This window comes from Mustela nivalis, assembly GCF_964662115.1.
Source record: "Mustela nivalis genome assembly, chromosome: 1".
NCBI classification, from domain to species: Eukaryota; Metazoa; Chordata; class Mammalia; order Carnivora; family Mustelidae; genus Mustela; species Mustela nivalis.
The window spans coordinates 115,388,464-115,393,955 of NC_139020.1; positions in this window are offsets into that span (position 1 = coordinate 115,388,464).

Consider the following 5,492-nt stretch of genomic DNA (forward strand, 5'->3'; position numbering starts at 1 on the left):
AAAAATAAATAAAGTTTTTCTGCCCTTAAAAAGTAAATAAATATAAATGTATATGTGAGGAAGAAAAATATGGCCGATAAACCCGTACTCCTGAAATACTGTTTTTTTAGTTAATTTTCCTTCTATACTTCATCTTCATTGGCATGTTGGCATCATGCCATGTCCTGTCAGTGGGATCCTGATCTCTTCATTTACCATCAAGAGTACAACACCCCCAGAGTCCCTAGAGAAAGGCCTTCTGGTCTCGTCGCTTGGGCCCAGGTCCCCAGACAGGGCTTTGTCCCCCCAAGATGATTGCTGACTGGAAAGTAGATACCTCTTTCCCCTGGTCTCCTCTGTCCTGAAAACCCTCAAGGAACCAGTCTCTCAACAGTGCCTGAATTCTCCTGGTGAACAACACATGGAGGGGAAAGGCAGAGTTGGGATTAAGAATGTAAAATCCAGGGGCCTGGGTGGCTCAGTGGGTTAAGCATCTGCCTTTGGCTCAGGTCATGATCCCAGGGTCCTAGAGTTGAGTCCCATGTCAGGATCCCTGCTCAGGGGGGAGCCTGCTTCTCCCTCTGCCTGCCACTCCCCGTCCCTCTAAATTTCCCATTCTGTAAAAAAAAAAAAAAAAATCTTAAAAGAAATCAAACCATAAAATCCCCTGTAACTATGTTTCCTGGTTTATTAACATAATCAAGACAGTGCCCTGCAGGAAGGAACGCCACGACCCGCTTCATGAGGCCACACCCTTCATTTCACAGTACATGCTCCTCACCGTTTCCACTGTCCACGTCTGGCTCTCCGGGATCTCTCCCACAGCTTCAGAGAGACAGTTGTGATTTTGCTTGGCTTTGTTGCTAGTAACCCATATAGGAAAAGCTGGAGGGATCCCCCTTACACAGGTTGACCTGTTGCCCATTCTCTGAGTTGGGACCAGGTGGTTCCCACCTTTTGGCTTGGATGCTGGGCCATTTATGTGGCCCTTTCAGACGGTGAGACCCTGGAGAGTCGCCATCTCTGTCCTCGTCAGTCAGCTTGAGGTAACTGCCAAGGCCTGCAGGTTAACACAAGGCCCTAGATGGGCCCGACTGGTGAAGTCTACACAGGCCCAAACCCACCTACCTTATCCCATTGAGCTAGCCTGAGGCCAAGGCCCACCTTCCTCAGCTTCCCTTACTTCCCCCGAAGCTACACTACTCAGAGCATAAAACCTCTCCTCCAATGGCAGCCATTTGTCTCTGGTTTATTATCATAATCCCCAAACCTTTACCTTCTAACTGGCTCCCTGCATCAGCCCTCCATGGAAATGCAAACTCTTTCTACAAGATGTTCCTCCAATCAAAAACCTCTGGGTGGGGGGCACCTGGGTGGCTCAGGTCATGCTCTCAGGGTCCTGGGATGGAGCCCCGCATGGGGCTCTCTGCTCAGCTGGGAGCCTGCTTCCTCCTCTCTCTGCCTGCCTCTCTGCCTACTTGTGATCTCTCTGTCCAACAAATAAATAAAAATCTTTAAACAAACAAACAAACAAACAAAACCCTCCAGGTGGTTTCCTACTTCACTCAAAATTAAACCCATTCTGGGGTGCCTGCGTGACTCAGTGGGTTCAGCGTCTGACTTCAGCTCAGGTTATGATACCAGGATCCTGGGATCAAGTCCTGAATAACTGGGCTCCCTGCTCAGCTGGGACACTTCTCCTTCTCCCTGGGCACTACCCCCGCCCCCGCCAAAAGTTTGTGCTCTCTCTCTCTCTTTCTCAAATAAGTAAAATCTTTAAAAAAAGGGGGGGGGGGCGGCGCCTGGGTGGCTCAGTGGGTTAAAGCCTCTGCCTTCGGCTCAGGTCATGATCTCAGGGTCCTGGGATAGAGCCCCGCATCGGGCTCTCTGCTCAGCGGTGAGCCTGCTTCCCCCTCTCTCTCTCTGTCTACTTGTGACCTCTGTCTGTCAAATAAATAAATAAAATCTTAAGAAAAACAAAACAAAACAAAAAAAAGTTAAATCCATTCCTTACAAGGCCATCTTCTACGGTTCCACTGGGCTCCTTACAATACATCAAATATGCTAGGTCTTTGCATAACTGCGTCCTCTACCTGGAACTCCAACTCAGGTACCTATCTGGCCACCTCTCTTACCTCAAGTCTTTGCTCAAACCTCCCTTTCTCAGTGAGGCCCACTTTGTGCCCATACTTAATACTGCGGTCTGCATTCCCACCAGCACCCCTCATTCTGCTCTATGCTCCCTTTTTCAATAGCTCTATGGCCTTCTAATGTGCTATGTAATGAGCTCATTTATTATTATTATTATTATTATTTTAACTGTCCAGAGCCTACCACCCAGAGTGTAGTAGGCTCCAGGAGAGCAGGGATCTCTGTCCCTTTTGCTCAAGAATAGATCTCTAGAATGGTGCCCTGCACTTAGCAGGTATGCAAAAATAGGCATGGAATGAATAAACAAAAGATTTCTGTTTCTAGGAGGAAATTACTGATGGGAAAGAATGAGTATACTTTTACTTGAGGCCAGAGGCAGAAGTAGGGTGGAAAATGTCCACCAAAGCTTGAGCTCCCGGTTTGTTTTGGAATCTCCTGCTCATTTTCTCACTCTTCCTGGTCTTTGGTGGGGAGGAAGTATGTGCTATGCACATACACTCTAGTCGGTATGCAGGGCCCTTCTGGAGACTTCTAAGATAAACAGGCAGAGATGTCCTCGGTTTGCCTTAGGCCCCATCTTATGCCAGCTAGGTGTGATCTCTGAGAACTTCTCAGACAATCCAGGACAATCTCAGGGAGTGAGGTACCCCTGACAAGGGTCCAGTGGGTGGAGGGCGGAGGGAGAGAATCCTTCTCTCTGGTGATATTTTCCTTCTTGGGTCCAGTTGGGTGTGTCTCACCTGGAAGAAATAGGATGAATTCAATGATGCTCTGAAAGTTCCCAAGATAGCTGGGATGTGGTGGGAAAAGTAAATGTTTTGTAGACAGAGGATGTGGGTTCAGGTTCCACTGCTGCCAATGCTTAGCTGAGCAATAGCTTTGGAAACTTTTCTGTGGTAGGAAGAATAATGATCCCCAAAGATACACAGGCCCTAATCCCCAGAACTGGGAATGCGCTACCTGATTTGGCAAGGGAGACTTTGCTGATATGATGAAGGCTACAGGCCCTAGCTCCCTGCTCCGCAGGAAGCCTGCTCACCATCTGCCTGCCGCTCCCCCTTCTTGTGCGCATGCGCATGATCTTTCTCTCTCTCATGTCACATAAATGAATACAATCTTAAAAAAAAAAAAAAAAAGAACAGCTACAGGCCCTGATGTGGGGACATTGTCCTGGACCATCCTGGTGGGCCCAGTTTAATCACATGAGCCCTCAAACACAGAGAACTTTCTCTGACTGAAGGAAGAAGGCAGATGAGGCCTGAGGCGAGGTCAGAGAGGGGCTCCCCCATGGCTGCTGGCATTGGAGATGGAGGAAGGGAGCTACATGCCAAGGAACACAGGCCACTCCAGAGGCTGAGAAGGACCCGGAGCTGACAGCCTGCAGGGACACCAACCAGTCCCTCATCCTATACCACACGGAACTCAATTCTGCCAACTGCTGGCCTGAGCTTGGACACAGATTCATCTTCCAAACCACCAGAAAGGAACACAGCCCTGCTGACAGCTGACTTCAGTATTGCAAAGCCCAAATCAGAGAACAAGCTGAGCCAAGCTCTGCCCCGACATCTGACCTACAGAACGCTGAGATAATGCCATTTGTGTGGTTTTGAGCTATTACCTCTGTGTGTGTGTGTGTTTAAGATTTTATTATTTATTTATTTGACAGAGATAGCAAGAGCAGGAACAGAAGCAGGGGGAGTGGGAGAGGGAGAAGCAGGCCTTCTGCTGAGCCTGATGTGGGACTCGATCCCAGGACCCTGGGATCATGACCTGAGCCGAAGGCAGACGTTTAACCCGCTGAACCACCCAGGTGCCCCTAAATTTGTGTTGATGTGTTACAGCAACAACAAAAAATGAATATTCTCTTGGAGCCTGGATATGCTCAGCTATAAAATGGGGGCAGTGATGACAGTATGCCTCTCGCTGACTTGCTCAAGAGACTAAATGAATGGTTAAGTATGGAGGTGCTGGGGAGACTGGAGGGTATTCTACGATCGAAGGCTCTAAGTTGTTCCATGACTGAGTAATCTACCCCTCAGTAATCCGGGGCTTTCCTCTCAGCCTGGAGAGAGACAGAGAGGGAAGCTCCCCCACTACTTGGTAGAGACCAGAACTCCAGCCATGTTCAAGAATACTGGAGAAGGGCCCGGATTCCTGAATATGCTAGTCCTGGGTGAGGCTCTTTCCTGTTGGGCTGTGGCCAAAGCGCAGGGGAGGGAAGGGCCCAGGGTCAGAGGGGGTGAGGTGCCCATCCCTGGCTACCCCGAAAAGCCAAGCCACCACACCCCAGGGGAGGAGAGGCCAGGCAGGCAAGGTGGGGAGACAAAACTTTTATAATGGACACTTCTCCAAGCCCTTCCCTTCCCATCCTGCTTCAGTATGATTCAGCGAGTCTGGCCCTGCTATGCAGGATGGGGAGGCAAAGACAGAGACTCCAGGGAAATGTGAGGCCCTCCCCACGTCTACTGGGGCCCCTGGTTCTGGCCTCCGCTGCTGTTCTCTGTGCCTTAGGAGTCCTCTGGGGACCCCCAGGCACCTTGGAGGTGTCCATCACCCCTGGCTTCCCACTGGGTGCCCCTTCCCTCCCTCTCTGCCTGCCCTGTCTTGGTCGAAGCGGGAAGGGGCAGTCCCCAAGTTGGGAGCACAGAGCAAGAGTGGCAGGGACTCTGTCGCTGAGTCCTTCAATGCAGGGAGGAGGAAGCCCATCCTTCTAAAACACGCAAGAGGGCAGGGGATCCTTTTAACAGCTCCTGTGGGAAGCCAAGGCCACAGTGGTTGAGAGGAAAAGGGGTCAAGGACCCCGCTGCCTATTCCTACAACCCCCTAATGCACAGTTTCACCTCTCTGGGAAGTACTTCCCAGATCTCCTTCCCACTGTGTATTTATCAGCCAAGTGGAAGAGCTTCTTGAGGCCAAATGGCCCAAACCACTTGGGAAACTGAGGCCCACAGAGACGGATCCTTGCATCACGGAGGCAGTTACTCTGAAGTGAGCAATGAGGCCTCAGACTTTCTCTCTCTCCAGAATCCACGCTCTGCACCCAACGAGCTGCATGACAAAGGAAGCTCAAGTCCCAGATGGTCCCCCACCTCCACCCAGTACCGGCCCTATCTCCTGCATCAGCGGGCAGCTTCTAGACAGGGGCCAAGCCATCCTGTTGACGCTTAGCCAGAGGGATTTATCGCAGAGGTAACCACCTTCTCCCAAGACAAAATAAAAACAGCCTCACTTCCAGATATTCATTCACGTATTTATTATTTATACCACACCCACTTCCAAAACCTATTTGAGGTGGCTCACAGTGAAAGCCACACGTACAACAGAGTTATTCAAAAGGGAATAAATGACCAGTCAGAACTTTT